Below are 20,168 nucleotides of genomic sequence, written 5' to 3' on the forward strand. Positions count from 1 at the left end.
GCCATGTGAAGATGGAGGCAGAGATTAGAGGGTAGCCAAAAGCGAAAGGAATGCCAAGAATTGTCAGCCATGTGAAGCCAGGAGAGAGGCATGGAATGGGTTCTCCCTTGGAGCCTCCAGAAGGAACCAACCCTGCCAACACCTTGATTTCAGACTTCTGGCCTCTAGAATTGTGAGAGAATACATTTCTGTTTTAAGTCATCCAGTTTGTAGTAATTTGTTATGGCAATTACAGGAAACTAATACCCCAGCTCATCTCTGAGGGCTTTTAATAGTCCTAGGCCATTGGCTGGGCTATGGATTGGCCACCCCTGGGTGAAGTGTTTAGAGCAGGGTCATCAGTAGGGCTGTGAAAAGGGTGATTTCCTTTGAAATGACACTGGACCCAGGAGACATGTAACTGGCATGTCTAAAACAATTTAATGCTTGGCCGCCAAGCATCGGTACTCTTCTTCCCTGATGGACAAAATGTCTCAGTTGATGTGATTCAACTCTCCCACGCAGCACTGCCTATGTCCAATCAGACAAACGTCTGGAGGTGATGTCACAGGAGCATTTCAGAATTTACTTGTCATTATCAGAATCCTCATTTTCTGGGCAATGTCCATTTCAATGTCCTCTATTCAACTGAAATCCCCATTGGTATTACGCTGTTGCTATTCAGTATCCTATAAATGAAACTAAAGTTCTCAAATTTGAGCCTGATCTACTTTAAAAGGACATATACAGCTGAAAACCCTAGTCTTGACTTCAGTCATTTTAACAATAATGCCACTTTACAATGTATTAAAATAAAGCTATGGGTATAAACCTATAGAGCAAGAGTTGGCAAAATTTTTCTTAAAGACTAAGATAGTAAATATTTTAGGCTTTGTGGGCCATATCATTTCTATCCTGACTATTGTAGCATGAAGATAGCTGTAGACAGTACATAAAATGAATGAGTGTGGTGTCTCCCAATATTTGGGGACAACGAAATTTGAATCTCATATAATTTTCACGTCATGAAATATTCTTCTTTTGATTTTTTTCCTCCAACTATTTAAAAATATAGAAACCATTCTTTGCCAGTGGCTATATAAAAGCAGGCAATGGGACATACTTGGCACATGGGCCATACATAGTTTGCCAACTCCTGCTATAGAACTTTGGGTTCTTTGTCCACCCAAAGTCACCCCTTATTTTGCTAATGGGACCCTACTGTCATTTGGGGAACCTTTTTCCCACCTCCCCTTCTCATTGAAAACTATCTGTCTGCTTCACGTTGTGCTACAGGAGATATGGCCTTCGGTATAGTGACTGGTTCGACCAGAGTGAATACTACAGTTGTATGGGGTCTACTTTCTCTTTCCACAGAAACTTGTAGCAATAAGGACATGACTGTAAGCCTGGAGATGCCAGAGGCTACCACATGAATCTTAAGAATGAAGCTGACACAGCAGAAGGCTGAGCCAAGAAACTTAAGAGAAACTGAATTTTGATTACATTTTTGGAGCCCCTGGATCAAGCTACTCATGACACTAAACAACCCCAAGGCTACATGAATAAATAAATTTTTCTTTCCTATTTAAGTGAGTTTGAGTTTGGGTTCTCTGTCACAACAACAGGATACTAACTGAGGCAAAATCTTTCACCTTGACATTTATTAGAACTACAAAACAAAAACAAAATTTTAAACTAGATGCCAACTTAATTACCAAACCAGAAAAGTTCAAATCAACAATGCTATAGACGTTGTTTTACTGAAACTAAATTTCTCTTCCCAATGTGAATATGGCATTGGCTAATATGTTGTGGGTTGTTTGGAGTTTTGCGTGCCTTTGTGTCCTACACAGAAGGTGTGTGCTGTGCAATGAATCATTTCTTCATTGCTTTTCTCTATTTGAACTATTGCAAAACTTTCATTCACAGAGCCTGCTGTGACAGCATTCAGTCTCGTCTGGGTACAGATGTACAATTTACACAGTAAGTCAGCCTCTTTAGTTTCCTCTTCTGCTAAGACAAAGAAGAACATCATTGTGCTTGCCTTTCAAATTATATTGATATCAAATTAAACTTTCATTTTATTAAATTACTTAAGCCAAAGTCTTTGATCTGTGAAAATATTTTTCAACCATGAATGGAAAATAAAGCTTTGTGTTTTTAACAAGAAACAAATTCAGCTGTGGTGATTGTGTCAGCCATTGGGACATGCCAACTGTTGGTAATTAAGCAAGCCTGTGATGTCTAGACCTGCTTCATTTGTTTGTGGCCCTTTTTCTGTACCTTCCATTGACTCCCACTTGTGTCCCATGATTCCCTTCATTGGTGTGGTCTATTACTTCTGTTAGGGGTTTTAAACTAATTGCACAATTTGTTAGAACCTCTTTGTCTACAATTGCATGAAGTCCTCGTATTACTTTTCAGTTGGAATACTATAATCTGTACTTGTGCTACTTGTTTTAACCAGGAATGGTGTATTATTGCTCCAAAAGTCCTGCAAAGATCTCAGAAACACTGTGGCTTATAACAGGAAGCATTTCTATTTTTGCTCACAGGCCTGCAGGTTTGCAGGGGTAGCTCTGCTTTAGGCTGCAGGTTGGCTTGTCTTGGCTCTTGGCTTTAGGTCAAGTGTAGGACTGTCTGCGTATCTTACTCTGGGGCCCGTACTGATGGGCAGCAGCTAGCTGGTGCAGGCCTCTTCATGGCAGTCACAGAGTGCTAAAGACTGAGTCAAAGAAGGCAAGGACATTTAGGTCCTTTGTGCATGTCATGTTCACTGACATCCCATTGACCAGAGCAAGTTACATGGTGCAACATCAGTGAAGTAAGGAAATACACCCATCCACTCTAGTGTGCTGTAGGTTTACATGGCTGAAGGATGGAGGGAAGAATTGTGAACAATAATCCAGTCTAGTACATATGGCTTCACTTTGTATGAACTCTGTCTCTGCTCCTCCAACCCTCTGATCTCAATTTCTGTTGCTAATATGCCCTGTGGGAGCGAGAGGGCTTTCTATAGCTATTTTGGATTTTAAAGGAAGAGAATAGTTTCCAGATAGCTTAATGGCTATAAATCCAGTAGCTGTTACAGCTGAGTTTCCATTTTGGCTCAACCTTCTGGCTTCTTTGTTGATTTATTTTTATGATAAAATTAATATTTTAAAATACATTAAGATTTAATTTTGTGTTTTAATGCAGTAAAAAATGTATATGATTCTATTTTTTTGATGTATCCTTAAATATACAGTGTAACTAGTAAGACAATAAGGGGTCTTATTCACAGCCAGGTTTGTAGGACCTAGCATAGTGCTGGGCATGTAAGGTGTGCTTGATAAATATTTGTTACTTGAAGTACATTGCTTTCTTACTTACTGATTGTTACTGATCACTAGGTAGTAACTTGTACATGAATAGACATTTTCTTTTTTAATGTATATATAATTAATATCCTCCAACTTCATCCATCTGTTAACTGTACCAAAAAGGTGTTTATAAGGTTCTATGTAGAAAGGTGATAAGTTTGTGTTTGCTCTTTTCAGGACTAGTACAAATTGTTGGTTGTGGTTTTTCTCAGGTTTGTTTTAAAAATTATTTACATACCCCTTTGATGTGCTAAGAGTCCTTAGAAGAATATCTAAATGGATATTTAGAAATATGTACCAATACAGGGCAAAATCTACTAATTTTCAAGTGTATAAATATCAGCCAGTGAAAATACCATTTTAAATTGCTTTTAAAAAGCATTTAAAATTAAAACTGTGCATGATATAAAAGGATCATAATGCATGAGAAAGGTAGTAAAAAGAATAAGTGCTCCTTGAAAGATTATTTCCTCTTGGAAGAAAGTAAATTAATTCCTGGAGTTGATTTTATGAAAACTGAACACATCATAAAACAAAATGAACTTAATTGAAAGACAGTTTGCTTTTTATAATAGGTCATCTACTTAAGAAAAGAGCAAGACCGAAGTAATTAAATACCTTCTTGGGTTTTTTTTCCGAATGATTCTGAGAGTTCAGGCTATTTCCTTTGCTTTCTTACAGGAAACATTTATTATAGCTTAAACATGCGCTAATGTCTCTAGTTATAATCATCTTGCCAGATATACTTAAGGCATAAAGAAAGGAAGGAAACTAATATTCATGAAGTGTCTACTATATGCCTGGTAAGGTGCTAGAAGCAAAGACTTGTTGAGATGAGAAATATTCTTGTTTCAGAAAAGAGGAAACTAGGTTCAGAAGTTTAAATGTCAGGGTTTTTTGACTCCAAAATCATGTTCTTTGGCACGAGCTAAAACCGGAGAAAACTGTCCATTTGATAGTGTAGTAAACTGGCATGAACTCCGTTTGCAAGTTCAATAATTGCAGTGTAGTAAAACCAAGTTTTATTTAGAGATAAACAAACAAGTATGTACATATGTTTTGCAATAGACAAATCACAGTGGTTCAAAGTCTTGCAGTGGGTATTCCCCAGTGCCACATAAGAGGCCCCAAGGAATGGTTCAAATGCGAATCTACCCACTGGACGCTCCCCAGTCTTGGGCTTGAGTTGACACGTTGATTCCTCCTGGCTGGAATTTCTGCTTGTGGTTGTCCCTGCTGTGTCTGCACTGCTGGCCTTACCCCTCAGCTCCAAAGCCACTTCTTCTTCTGGTGGTGCCTTGTTTTCCTTGTGCTTCTAGACTCACTTTCCTACTCTGGTGAAGCCTCCAGACATTCTGTTTTGACATTTCTTGATTTAGAAGAAGGCTTCCAAATTCCTTCTAATCCCGGCAGGAGGTATCTCTTTCATCAAATACTTTTCCCAAATTAAAGGATTCTTTCCTTGATTATCAATTATCAGCATTTATCTAGTGTTTGTTGTCTTTACAATCTGCTACTAATCTTTCCATCCTGTCCTCAAAGAATTTATAATCTACCGAAGGAGAAAAGCTGTTTACATAAAAATAAAAGCTGCCAAATGAGAGCTATGGGTAAGAATAGTAAGCATTATAAGACTTCCTAGGAGGGAAGGATGAACCTGAACTGTGGGTCTCAGGGAGCTGAGACTAGAGCTGGCCTTAAAAGGGCTTGTTGGGCTTCCCTGGTGGCGCAGTGGTTGAGAGTCTGCCTGCCAATGCAGGGGACACGGGTTCGAGTCCTGGTCTGGGAAGATCCCACATGCCGCGGAGCAACTAGGCCCGTGAGCCACAACTACTGAGCCTGCGCGTCTGGAGCCTGTTCTCCGCAGCAAGAGAGGCCGCGATGGTGAGAGGCCCGCGCACCGCGATGAAGAGTGGCCCCCGCTTGCCGCAACTAGAGGAAGCCCTCGCACAGAAACGAAGACCCAACACAGCCAAAAATAAATAACTAAATAAAATAAAAAAATTTAAAAAAAAAAGGGCTTGTTGACCAGAGGTCCTTCACCCCCCAGTCTAATATCAGGCTCTGGCTGGCATTAAAGGACACATCAAAGATGGGAGGAACACGATGGGGCTGCCATTCTGGAGGAACAAAGGCAACCACATACTCTTTCTCCTGTACTGAGTCATCTTCCCTCTCCCCCTGCAGAACTTTAAGGGCGTTTGCTTTCTTCCCGGTCCGTGACTTCACTCAAAGATCTCCGCGCTTATGAGAAAAGCTGGTCTGGTTCTGCTCTGGGCCTAAGGGGAAGACATATTTGTGGTTTCTATCTTGTCTGGCCCAACTCGCAGAGTACGAGATAAATCTCAGGCAGAAACTCTAGTCAGAGGAGCAACAAGTCTGCATTTCCCTCGAAAGAGCTGTGTCCTATTTCTGTGGAGTCCCTATGCGATGATGAGACAGGATGGCAATAAAAACTGGCTAAGGGCTTAGATTTGGGAATAAAAAAAATATTTTCCTTAAAATAGCTGTTCTAAGTATAGCAGTAAGAGTTGGGAGAGGTCTAGAAGACTTCAACAGAGCTAAAGGCAGAATTTGGAAAAATATCTGATTATTATTCCGCTTCTCCAGAAGTTGACAGGACTAGGTGCTCAGGATACCTGAGATCAGAGGTTTTCTGTGCTTCTATGTTCTTCACACATGTTCATAATACCTGGTGAGGTGGTAGCTCCATTGTAACAGACTAGAGAAGTTAACTTGCCCACGTCTGTGAAAGTATTAAGTGACTAATTGATGAAACACTTGTTGGGATGTGACTATAGGTTCATGGATTGAACTAGTTTTTAATTAATGTAATTGAAGAATTAGCAACCTGAGAATCAAATGAATAGTTCCAGACTCCTCCACTGCTCTAATTCACTAGCTCAGCTAAATTTTAATGTGTATGAGGATGCTGATGAATTAATGTTACCTCTCCCAAGTAATATATTTGCATTTGTAACTGGCATTAGGATATATCTTAACCCAATTATTGTTTTTTTTTAAAGCAATATAAACTTGCTGCAAATGAAAACTTACTCCAAATCCCCTTAAATAGAAGTGCCTAAAGCACAGCAGTTCTGGCTCAAATGCGAGATGGTGTAGGGAGTGGGTGGTGGACTTGCAAGATCTTTTTTTCCTCTGTTTATTTTTTCCCTCCAGGTTGCCCCTGACTGACTCCAATGGAACTCTCTGCTCTAAATTATACATGTGATGACCAATCCCAAACTTAATCCCAGGGGGATGAGAACTCTAATCTGGTAGGTCTCCAGAGGTCTTCGAGTGTTCACCCTACAGGTGGACCCTGAGACTTTTTTTTTTTTTTTTTTTTTAAAAGACCTGAACTTCCTGATCGCTTTCAGGGAAGGGTTTTTTTTATTTATTTATTTATTTTTTTTTTATTTTTGACTGTGTTGGGTCTTCGGTTCGTGCGAGGGCTTTCTCTAGTTGCGGCAAGTGGGGGCCACTCTTCATCGCGGTGCGGGGGCCTCTCACCGTCGCGGCCCCTCCCGCTGCGGGGCACAGGCTCCAGACGCGCAGGCTCAGCAGCTGTGGCCCACGGGCCTAGTTGCTCCGCGGCATGTGGGATCCTCCCAGACCAGGGCTCGAACCCATGTCCCCTGCATTAGCAGGCAGATTCTCAACCACTGCGCCACCAGGGAAGCCCCGACCCTGAGACTTTCATGGCAGCTATACCTTGCCTATAGCTCCTAAGTCTCTTTCCTTTTGAGGAGATTGACCTAAGCTAGATAGCAGAAATTTTCTCCAGTTTAATTATGTCATTTTGATTACAGAAATTAGACAGATAACCAAGAGCTGTCTCCAAAATTCACATCATCTCATGGGTAGAGGCTTGGGGAAGGGAGTGGTCAAGCTCTATTTTGTAACTCTATCTGGTTCTGAGAGTTGCCCCAATTTACTTACTTCACCTACCCCACTGCAGCCCCAGAATGAAAAACGTAATGTAATTATGTTGTGATATTTCAACTTAATAGTGAAGAATGTTTTTAATTTCTTTAGGAGACTATAGCTGCAAAGACTGATTGTATTGTATATTCACATGCCATAATTTCACTGATATTCTCTTTATATATTAATTCTCCATGAAAATGAAAATTTTTTAAATGTTAACTTTTTTTTTTCACTTAGTTGATTCTGCTAATAAGCTCAGGAATGCAAAATTCACATTGCACATCATGTAAATCAAGTTTTTTAGACATTGCTAGTGCAGTTTGATAGAACATCTTTCTTAGGTCCTTTATAGTCTCAGGAAAAATAAGTTACTAATGTCAGAGGGTAATCTATTTTCCTTGGTGTGTTACTTTTATCAGGTGTAAATGTGTTTGCCTGCAAGCAGCTGAAAATGCAGGAAAGAGAGGCTTAAACATGTAAGAGATGTACTTGCCTCAAGCAATGAGATACCTGGGGGCAAGCTTCCAGAGCGGGGATGGTGCCTTAGCAGTGCCTTCATGTGGCTCTCATTTTCATGGTTGAAAGATAGCTTCACTTCAGGCATCATGTTAGTTACAAGTGGGAAGAAGGAGGAAGGAGGAAGAAGGAAGAAGAAAGAAGAAAGGGCAGGGCTTCCCTGGTGGCGCAGTGGTTGAGAATCTGCCTGCCAATGCAGGGGAAACGGGTTCGAGCCCTGGTCTGGGAAGATCCCACATGCCGCGGAGCAACTGGGCCCGTGAGCCACAACTGCTGAGCCTGCGCGTCTGGAGCCTGTGCTCCGCAACAAGAGAGGCCGCGATAGTGAGAGGCCCGCGCACCGCGATGAAGAGTGGCCCCCGCTCGCCGCAACCAGAGAAAGCCCTCGCACAGAAACGAAGACCCAACACAGCCAAAAAAAAAAAAAAAAAGGAAGGGCAAAGTGTAAAGGAAGTTGCCAGTCCAGTCTTTAAAAAAACTTTTTTAGAAACCTCAGGCAGAGACTTCTGTTTACACTGCATTGACCAGAACTGGATCACAGGGCCACCCAACTTCTATCGGCCGAGTATAGGGAAGCAAGTATCTCTCTTTACAACCTGCATCCTAGTAGAGGAGGCTGGATGGAAAGCTGGTGAAATGGGTGGTCAGGGAGCCAGCTTACAATATCTGCCACCACTGATTGGGATTTTTCTCTCACTGATTCCTTGTCAAGTGGAATTATTTTAAGCAAACAAAAAGTTTTCAGTTCAGAAGTTCTAGTTTAAGAATGCAATGTCCTCACCACTTATTTCCTCTTTTAAATGATAGATTTGGGCTGTCTTGTCTCTAAATAGCTACTTATTGTAGCTTGTGTTTTGAGAGCAGCATATCTAAGATCAAATGACAAAATGAAGGGAAACATCTTGCGACCTTTTGGTTTCAGTCATTTGGGATGTATTTCTTGCCAGGACAGACAGTTCAGTATTTTTAAATATTCTGGTGTTTATTTGTTCAAGACCAAGACAGAACCATCACGAATAATGAAGATGCGAAAAAAGAGCCAAACAATGAGATATACAAATGAACAAGAAATTCATTTGAGTCTGTTGAACTAAGACAGTTCCAGTTAAAGAACTGTATTATCTTTTTCTTTGGAGGCAAAAATATTTGTTAATTTCCATGGGTAAAATTTCACACTGTAGTTCTTAAACTCTACTAAAGACATCTAAACATTGTTTATTGATCATAAAAATATCTAATTTGAATAGCTGATCCTACTGTGATCCTACTGTAATCATAATCTAATCATTAGATTATTGCAACTCAGATTAAAAAATGTTTCTTTTTACAATTAGAATAAAACACTCTCATTAGAGAAACTTTTTAAAAGGAGAGAAGAATACTTCATACATCCACTATTGTGAACACTTAACATTTTGATAATATTTCTGTTTATAAATAGGAAATAATAATAGCCAATGTTAATTTAATACATACTCTAGGTTAATAATTTTTGATGCATTATATAACTTAATCCTCTCAAAAACTCTAGGAGCTAGGTACAGTTTTATCCCTGTGTTTACAGATGAAGATAGTGATGGTTAAATAACTTGTTCAAAGTCATATGGTTGGTAAGTAACACAGCTGCAATGTCAGTTCAGAAAAATCTTCAGAACCTCAAAATTCTCAAGACCTGAATGGGCCTTGTTGGGTATCTAGGAGGCTGGAACAGACAGACTTGAGGGCTTGCCATTGCTTTTGTGTCTTTGTAACATGTGATTCAAGATTCTGATTTCCAGGGAAGATGGCTGAGCTGTCCATTAGTAGCCTAGATCTGAGAGCCGCCTTGGTTCTTGTTCTTCGTGAGGACTGAAGTTTCATGGATCCTTAGATTCTGTGAGCCTCTCCCTGGTGTTCAATAAATTTTCCCCTTCATTTCCAGAGTATTTCTGATGCTTCCTATCAAAGAACACTGATACAATAGGTTTTGTGACTTAACTAGAAACTCTAAACTTTCTCCCATGGGAAAATGCAGTTTCCAACAAGAAACCTGTAGGTGAACGTCTTAAAAACAATTCATTAGAAAGTTGGATATTCTATTCATAAATATAAAACATTTTATGTTCCTTATATCCTATCCTAATTGACCTTTTAAAAAAATTATCTTTCGCAGTACTATTTGTTCATTTTATTATTGGAAGTTATGTACATAGGACCCTCATATATTGACCCTAAAATTGTGTACCTTTAGCCATTTCCATTTGGTAGGGACCTTACCTGTTTTACATAATAGCTAATACACTATTTATGCTTAGTAAAAATTATTCATACTCTCTCATTTGTTTTAGTTAGACAAGTTATAGTGAATTTACTTATGTGTAAAAACTTCAGACAAAACAGGCAAACTGATAAATACTTTTAAACAAAACTGGAATTATTAAAAAGAAACTAAACTAAAAGGCTCCTTTTAACTCCTCCCAATCTCCATCCCTTCGCTAGAGGTGAATTCAGTTATCAGTTGGCAGTGAAATCTTCCAGTTCTCTTCTATACATTTACCTACATGCATGTCCACATATAGAAATGTAGAGGTTTGCTCTGTACGTTTTATTTTTTAAAACTGAAATGTGCTAAAGAATGCCATTTGCTCGTGTCACATAACAACTTGTCTCTGAGCTCTTTTCCATGTTAGTACATTATGGATCCATCTTATTCTTTTAAGCTGCTACCAGGTATTCCATGATGTGGATCTACAATGGATTGTTTAATATTCTTCTGATGGACAATTTAGTTGTTTGTAATTGTTGATTATTACAGTGAAGTTGTGGTGAATATCCTTATACATTTCTCCTTGTGCATATGTCCCCGTATTTCTCTAGGATAGATATCTAGCAGTTGATTTCTTGAGTTGAAATATGTGTGCTTTAAAATTTTTTAAAAATTAATTAATTAATTTATTTTTGGCTGCGTTGGGTCTTCGTTGCTGCGCGCGGGCTTTCTCTAGTTGCAGTGAGCGCGGGCTCCTCCTCGTTGCGGTGCACGGGCTTCTCACTGCAGTGACTTCTCTTGTTGCGGAGCTCGGACTCTAGGTGCGCAGGCTTCAGCAGCTGTGGCACACGGGCTCAGTAGTTGTGGCGCACGGGCTTAGTTGCTCCGCAGCATGCGGGATCTTCCCGGACCAGGGCTTGAACCCGTGTCCCCTGCATTGGCAGGCAGATTCTTAACCACTGTGCCACCAGGGAAGTCCCTAAAATTTTTGATAGGTGGTAAAATATGAACTCATAGCCAAGTACATGGCCGTATACCACCAGTTCCGTGCGATCACGCTGAATCTTTTGTTTCTCGACAGTTGTTCTTACAGAACATCATTCTTATGTTCCTTTTTCCGATTCCTCTCTCTCATACTTCCATTCCTCTAAATGACTCATATTAAAGATGCATTTTTGGTTGCAAGGAATAAGAAACTTACTCAAACCCACTTAGACAGAAAGGGTAACTTATTGACTCATGTAACCAAACTGTGGGGAAGGCCCCAGTCTCATTGTATCTCAGGGCAACGGGCATTTGAGGCCAGAACACTGCCAGGATGCATTTTGCTTCTCAGTTTGTTTTTTTTTAATTAATTAAATTAATTTTTGGCTGCGTTGGGTCTTCGTTGCTGTGCGTGGGCTTTCTCTAGTTGCGGCGAGCGGGGACCACTCTTCATTGTGGTGCGCGGCTTCCCATTGTGGTGGTTTCTCTTGTTGCAGAGCACGGCCTCTAGGCACGTGGGCTTCGGTAGTTGTGACATGTGGGCTCAGTAGTTGTGGCTCGCGGGCTCTAGAGCGCAGGCTCAGTAGTTGTGACACATGGGCTTCGTTGCTTCGTGGCATGTGGGATCCTCCCAGACCAGGGCTTGAACCCCGTGTCCCCTGCATTGGCAGGCAGATTCTTAACCACTGTGCCACCAGGGAAGTCCCTTTGCTTCTCAATTTCAGTCCTCTTCTACAGGGCAGCTTCTTTCTTTGAAAGTTCTTTATATTCAGATACAAGTCCTTTATTAGATATGTGCTTAGCAAATATTTTCTCCCATCCATGGCTTGTCTTTTAATTCTCTTAACTGTATCCTTCAAAGAGCAGAGGTTTAAATTTTAAGTCCAATTTATTAATATTTTTCTTTTATGAGTTGTGATTTTAGTGTTGTATGTAAGAAATCTTTGCCTAACCCAAGGTCAGAAAGATTTTGTCCTGTTATCTTCTGAAAGCTTTGTAGTTTTAGGTTTTACATTTAGGCCAATGGTCAATTGTGAGTTAATTTTTGTATACGGTGCAAGGTATGGATGGAAGTTTATTATTATTATTATTATTGTATGTGGATATCTGATTATTCCAGGTGGTTATTCCAACCATTTGTTGAAAAGACAATCCTTTCTTCACTAAATTGCCTTTGCATCTTTGTTGAAAAGCAGTTGTCCGTTTATGTGTGGGTCTATTTCTGTACTCTCTATTCTGTTCTATTGCTTTATTTGTCTATACTTCAGTGCTACACTGTCTTGAATACTGTACCTTTATAGTAAGCATTGAAATTAGGTAGAGTTAGCCCTCTAACTTTGTTCTATTTTTTTAAAGTTGTTTTGGCTATTCAAGTCCTTTGCATTTCCATATGAATTTTAGAATCAATTTGTCAATTACTGTAAAAATGCCTGCTGGGATTTTATTATAAGTAGACTTTTTAAAATTGAGATAAAATTCATATCACATAAAATGAACCATTTTAGCCATTCTAAAGTGTATAAGTTGTGCAACCATCACCACTATTTAATTCCAGAACATTTCTATCACCTCCAAAAGAAAGCTTGTATCCATTAGCAATCACTCCCCATTACTCTCCCACCAGCGCCTAGTAACCACTAATCTGTTTTCTGTTTCCGTGGATTTGCCTCTTACGGACATTTCATGTAAATGAAATCATACAATATTTTGCCTTTTTGTGTCTATCTTCTTTCATTTAGCATAATGTGCACAAGAGTCATTCATGTTGTTAGCATGTATCACTTGCTGGAATTTTGATTGGGACTGCATTGAATTCATAGCTCCATTTTTGGGGAATTGGCATCTTAACAATGTAAAGTGTTCTGACCCATGATGAGCTATCGCTCCATTTATTTTACTTTAACTTCTCTCAGCAGTGTTTTGTAGGGTTTTTGTTTGTTTGTTTGTTTTTTAGCAGATTGGTTTTAAGCAAATCTTTTTACTGTCCTGATATTTTTGGTTCTATTTTTACAGAGGCCTACTTAACTAGATTATTATTTTTTTGTCTAGCACTTTTTTTTTAATATGTTTGTGTTTAATGGTGTATCTTTTTAAAAGTTGAAGTATAGCTGCTGTACAATATTATATAAATTACAGATGTACAATATAGTGATTTTAGTATAGAAGTCTTGCACATATTTTGTCAGATATATCCCAAAGTATTTTATACGTTTTTGACACTGTTGTAAATTGTTTTTTTTTAATTTCAATATCCAATTGATCATTGCCAATATACAGAAATACAATTGACTCTTGTATATGAATTTCATTGATATTCTCTATTGTTTTCATGTTTTCTATTTCTTTCTTTCCTCTGTGATCTTAATTATTTCCTTTCTTCTGCTTACTCTGGTTTTCATTTGTTTTCTTTTTTCTAATTCCTTAAGGTGGAAGCTGGATCAGTGATTTGGTACCTTTTCTTTTTTCTAATGTAAGCGTTTAGTGCTATAAGTTTCCCACTAAATTGTGTTTTAATTTTCATTTGGTTTCAAATACTTTCAAGTTTCCCTTTTGATTTCTTCTTTGACCTATGGATTATTTAAAAGTATGTTATTTTTATTCCAAATATTTGAGGATTTTCCAGAGATCTTTCTGCTATTTATTTCTAATTTAATTCTATTGTGGTCAGAGAACACACTTTTTATGACTTGAATCCTTTAAAATTTATTGACACTTTTTTGTGGCCACAAATATGGTTTGTTTAAGTAAATGCTCTATGTGCAACTGAAAAAATTATGTTTTCTGCTGCGGTTGAAGAATTCTATAAATGTCAGTTAAATCAAATTGATAGTGCTGTCCCATTCTATATCTTCCTTAATTTTCTGTCTACTTGTATTATTAATTATTGAGAGAGGGAGTAGAAATCTCTGACTATAACTGTAGATTTATCTATTACTCCACGTAGTTCTATCAGTTTTTGTTTCATGTATTTTGAAACTCTCTTATTAAGAGCATAAGCATTTATGATGGCATCATTTTATGATGAAAAAATGACCTTTTTTCCCCTAACAATGTTTAAATTTATTTCTGTCATACATTTTAATTATATATGTTATTAAGTCTATAATACACTGTTATGTTTGTTTAAACATTGAATTAGCATTTAAAAATATTTAAATGAGAGAAAAAAATCATATAATTTACCCACATAGCTACTATTTCCAGTGCTCTTTATTCCTTTTCTAGATCCATATTTCCATCTGGTATCTATTTTCTTTTGCCTTTAATATTTCTTAAAGCGTGGGTCTGCTGGTGATGAATTCTTTCAGCATTTGTATGTCTCAATAAAATAGGAACTTTGTGGTTAAAATGATTTAGTCTTTGTTCTCAGGATTAGTTAATAATTTATTACAGGCTTGAATGTGGAGTATCTGTTTATTCATGTTGACATTTATATCTTTCAGCATAATAATGTCTTATTTTTAAATTGGAATTTTGTTTGTTTGTTTGTTTTACTGCCTACACTGGGCCAGGCTCTGTTGCTGGGTGAAAGGGCTGTCCCAGAGATACCACCAGTTGTGGGGCCTCATGGAGTCTCTCATCCAGCCATGGGATCTCACATTCAGCGCATCCAGTTCCCAATCACCATTTTATTATAATTGTGCCTATATTGTCCCAAGATAAATTTTCCTTTTAAATCCTAGGAAAGCTTTATGAAATTATTTACAGCTTTTCTCCATTCCCTTCTTGAAATTTGGAATTATTCAATTGCTATTTCAGTGTTCATTTAAACTTCTTTGGAATCTCCAAGGTTAAAAGTTCTTGTACAAAGACCATCAGAAAAAGAGTAACAATGTCTAGTTTTCACAATTTTCTGGTGTGTTATAGTGACTGTGTAACACATTTGTTCTTATCTGAGTCATCAGTGGACAGCTTCCAGGTCTCTATGGAACTTTGTTTAGCAGATGGTTTGTTAATCTGACTATGTCAGAAATTCAGTCTAAAGGGTTGATATAGCTCACTTAGTGACAATGATTAGTTTGCCAATTGCATTACTCAGTACTAGTCTAATAAGTGAATGTAATTTGAAAATGTATACTGAGCAACATTTTTATCCAGTTTGCCCGTGGTACCTATCAGAAGTAAATATATAGCTTTGTTTTACATTTGCTCAGCCAGTAAATTTAATTGTTCGACATTTTATAGAAATATAAAAGCATCAAAACTAAGCAAGTTATAAACCTTTTAAAGGGATGTTCCATTAAAACTGGAAATTTTATTTTAAGAGTTCATGTTGTTGCTGGATCATTGGTGCCTATAGGTTAGGGCACAGGATGAGTCTTGACCTCAGATATAGAGGCCAGAGGGGAAATGCAAGATGGGATAGAATTAGGCCTGGATAAGAGCAAGATATGGGGTTAAAGATACAGAACTTTGTACTAGAACAGTTCCAAATGGAAAAACGGAATGGGCTCTTCTGTGAAGCAGTGAGTTTCACTAGGTGTGTTCAGTGGAAGCTGGGCTATATGGACTGTCATAGGATATACCTGTATTAAGGAAATGTGACTTCTAAGACCCCCCTCTTCATTTTAAGCTTCTTTTATTTTAGTAGTGCTATATATTATAGCAAAAGTTTATAAGTATCACAAATGCTCAACATCAGGGGACAGATTACACAAACTATGACTTATATGCATTTTAGAACATATGAAGTTACAAGTTTACAGGCTGAGTCATTAATGACAAGCTCTACATAAATCATTTTTTAAAAAACAATCAAGATTGCAAGTTTATATTGATTATAGGAGTGTAAAATATGTTTATTACATATTATTTTAAAAGAATATGAAATAATAAAAATTAATGATAGAGTATGTTGATTTTAAATAACATCCTTTAGAGTCTTAGAAATTTTGTTATTAAAGAGAGTATGTATTTTATTTAACAAAGTTTTATTTAGTGCCCAGGGATGAACAAAGGATTAACTGATTAATCCTTACAGCAACCCTAAGAATTATTATTAATTATTATTATTATTATTATATGCTTTTAAGTTTTAAAAAAAAAGCAAGGTGGAGAACAGAGAACAGTGTACAGAATACTACTGCTGTTAAAGAGTACAGATAGAGATATATAGCCTTGCATATGCATCAAACTTCTCTGGAAGAATAATTCTGTCTCTGTCTCTCTTTCACAAGGGAACTGGGGTTCAAGATAGGTTCAATACTTTTTGGTACTATGAAATTAAAAAACCCATTTGCATCTATTATTTTAAAATACTATTAAAATAATTTGAGTCTATACTATATAAAAACAAAAAATGAAAAATCTTTGGTTCTGAAGTTGAAGCCCAGGAAAAAGATGTAGCAAAACCAGAAGTCAATGCTTGAGATGGGTTAAACTTCACACGTGAGTAATGCCATAAGGTTCAAATAATGATTGAAGGTCCACAAGAAGGAAACCAGCAGCTAGATAATGAAACGGACATAAGGATAAAATGAGAAGTTTAGGTTAAATGAGAAGTCATAAATCAGGAAGGAGAGCAATTTCTAGGCAAATGCCATATCAGGGGGTTATAGCCACTGGGTGATCAGACCTAAAGATGGTTAAGAAATTCACAACACAAAAAGAGCATAGTGTCAAAATCCTGGAAGTTGGTATCTGTGGAGCAGTTGATTTACAGGCAGCAAACCTTTAGTCCTAAGACTGCTTCCTAATGGTGACCCAGGCGCCTTTTTACTTTTCTTGTTGAGGCAAATGGCCAACCTCACTTGGCAGACACAGCTCTTGCAGAGGAGAGCAAGTCCCACAGCATGTTCACCGGGAAATATTTCTCTCCTTCTCACTCACCTTTCATCATCCATCCACTCCCTGGATGTCCACTGAGCACCTACTATGCACCAATAACCTTTAACAGGCATAAACTAACATTTCAAAATTTAGGGAAAAGAGCGCTGTTCTCTCTAAACTGTTTAATAAGCAGTCTGACCCTTGGTTTCTAGATAGGTATTGTAACTTAGTACCATCTGGCTTACTGTGTCATTTGTGGCCTAGCAAACGTCATAGGCTAATGTGTTAGTTTCCTGTTGCCACTGTAACAAAGTACCACTAACTTAGTGGCTTAAAACAACACAAATTTACTCTTCTTACAGTTCTGGAGGTCATAAGTCCAAAAGCAGTTTCACTGTGCTAAGATCAGGGTGTACACAGGGCTGCATTTTAGGGAAGCTCTAGGGGGGAATCCATTCCCTTGCCTTTTTCTCCTTCTACCAGCTGCCCACATTCCTTGGCTGCATCACTCTGACCTCTGCTTCTGTCCTCACATCTTCTCTGACTCTCTTGCCTCCTTCTTTCCCTTTAAGTACCCTTGTGATTACATTGAGCCCACTCAGATACTCCAGGATAATCTCCCTCACTTAAAATCAAGTGATTATGGACTTTAGTCAAATCTACAAAGTACCTTCACAGCACTACCTATTGTGTTTGATGGGATACCTAGGGAGATAGACTGGCCATAAGCTGATCACCACATTTACTTAATATTTTCTCTAAATATGCTCACTGTTTAAATAAACTTACTGAAAAGGAAAAGTTTGTTTTACTACATGATGAAAAACCCATATCACATTCCATAAATATAAAATATATGAAAACAAATACTATGAAAATACTTGTTAACTTCCAGCTAGATACCACTGCCTGCCGAAGGCTGAGCCTGTGGCTTGGTCTCATTGTTTACAAAAGGAGACCAGCAAGCGTTAGAGAGGTGTTGACAATTCAACACCAAACTGAGCCTTTCTCCTCGATAGGAAAGGAAGGATTGAAAGACCTTCAAAAGAACATGACTTTCTCAATATTTAATGAAGCATCCGTGCACCGAGTAAAATCCTATCACAGATTGCCAGAGATTCTGTTTCAGACTTTGGGAAACATTGGCATAAAGTTTTCAAATCCAAGCTCTTGAATCAGGCTGAATATAAATCCAGAGTCTCTCCTTCATGCACTAGCTATGCACCAAATCTATTTCCTTATCTGTAAAATGGCAGTACTACTAAAACCTGTTTGTAGTCCTGTTTGTAGTTATTTAAATGAGATAATGCCTGTACAGTCCTTGGCATAATGCCCAGCACATGGTAGGTGCCTCGAAAATATCAGTAACTTTTTTTTAATAAATTTATTTATTTTTGGCTGCGTTGGGTCTTCGTTGCTGCGTGCGGGCTTTCTCTAGTTGCGGCGAGAGGGGCTACTCTTCGCTGTGATGGGCGAGCTTCTCATTGTGGTGGCTTCTCTTGTTGCAGAGCACGGGCTCTAGGTGCACAGGCTTCAGTAGCTGTGGCTCATGGGCTCTAGGGCGCAGGCTCAGTAGTTGTGATGCACCAGCTTAGTTGCTCCGCGGCATGTGGGATCTCCCCAGGGCTCGAACCTGTGTCCCCTGCAGTGGCAGGTGGATTCTTAACCACTGCACCACCAGAGAAGCCTAGAAAATTTCAGTAACTTTTAAAGGAGAAGCCACTGTTGTAACTCCAGCATCAGGACACTTTCTGATATTGTCAGCTTTCTCCTTACCCCCCACCTACCCTCAAGTTGAGATACTTGGCCTTGACCGAATCTCTTCACTCTCAAGGTACAGAAACACATGACTGAATCTTTTATTTTGGCTGTGGAATCAGGACCACAGTTCAGGTCTAAGTGCCCTCTAAGGAAGGGGCGTGCAAGTTGATCCAGGTGTGGATTGTGGGCAAGGTCACCTGAGCAACTGATGGTCAGCAGTGGCTTGCCATCACCTTCATGGCACATTACCAACAGATATTTAGCGTGAGCACCTACTCTGGGTAAAACTTATGAGAGCTTCGGGGCACTATGCTAGGTGGCCTTTGTGAGCTTGAGGCTGGATGTCTGCAACACACTTTGAGGAGCCGTTTGGAAGCTACAGATCATGCACAGTTGGGCCACTTGATGGTTGAGAGGCACAAGCTCTAAGGAATAAAATTATAAATTGCTCAGAATTGTATTCTACATTTCCCTTTGGCTACCTGTTTGTTTCTCAGTATAATTTGAGCTGTTGACTATGGCCCACAATAATCTAGGTGGTTTGGGGTACTGAGCTGTCTTATGAATTACCTTTCTCTCTAACTTCCTTGTGGTTAAGATTGGCAAGCATAGTTTAGGATTATAATTGCTGAATTTCAATGACAGAAAGAATACTCTGTAATGAAAGATACTTATATGTCATAAACATCCTGATTTGATAAAACATTAGTTTTCCTTACAAAAAGGTCATAATGGACATGTAATTTTTTATGTTCAGTTTTTTTTTTCTTAAATGTACTTTTTTCTAGAAGGGGAAATGTTGGGGGAGACATATTATTTCAACTCTTTATGGGCATACATTTAAAAAAATCTGGGCATGTCTGTGAAATCTTAATTGTATATTGAATTATTGCCAAATTCTAGTTTATTAGGAAGTGTGAGTTACGGCTAAATTATTAATAGAAGTTAAAAGCGAATTATTTAAGTTACAGTTGGACTTAGTTGAATATTAAAAAGGGCATTTCTTCAAATTGTATTTCCATATTACTTTAAAAATAGCCTAATATAAATGACCCAAATAGGCACATGTTTTTTTCTCAGTCTTATGCAATTAAAACAGTATTTTATAGAAGAGAGCTGGTTTGCTGTAGTTATGGTCTTACTTTGAGAAAAATAGACTGCTAGGTCGTTTTCCATTGAGATGAGGCATAGATCCAGGCTTTATGCAGCCCAAAGCTTATGCAATTTTGGAATCCCTCTTTGAGAAAAAAGAATACCAAATAATTGATTTTTGCAAACTTCACAAAAATATGTGGCCCTGTGAACACATTGATAAGGTCTCCTCACAGGGCCAAGGAAAAATCAAGTGAGGAGCCCTGAGGCATTAGCCTTGTTACCTTCACAGTAAGTTCACCTCTGACTAAATATATATTATTGTGAAAATTTCTGAGAATGCGCCAGTTTCCCACATTCATGAAAAAGCTCTTTGGGTTTGATCCTTGGGGATGCGTAATATTACAAATAATCAACTACCTACGTAAAATGATGAATTATTCTGTTATTGACAGTGTTCCCTTATCATATCTGTTTATTGAAGCATAATACAATAATTTAAAATTTTACCATTTTGTATTTTTCAA

At 38.2% G+C, this 20,168-nt stretch overlaps 1 long non-coding RNA gene across 1 annotated transcript in view; it reads left to right on the top strand.

Annotated features, from left to right (window-relative positions):
• Positions 1–1,571, top strand: part of LOC132375880 (uncharacterized) — a 29,428-nt gene extending 27,857 nt beyond the window's left edge. Inside the window, exon 2 of the long non-coding RNA XR_009506141.1 lies at positions 1,357–1,571. This is a non-coding gene — a long non-coding RNA (uncharacterized LOC132375880). The remainder of the gene's footprint in view (positions 1–1,356) is intronic.
• Positions 1,572–20,168: the final 18,597 nt, after the last annotated feature.

Source organism: Balaenoptera ricei, chromosome 12 (assembly GCF_028023285.1).
Source record: "Balaenoptera ricei isolate mBalRic1 chromosome 12, mBalRic1.hap2, whole genome shotgun sequence".
NCBI classification, from domain to species: domain Eukaryota; kingdom Metazoa; phylum Chordata; class Mammalia; order Artiodactyla; family Balaenopteridae; genus Balaenoptera; species Balaenoptera ricei.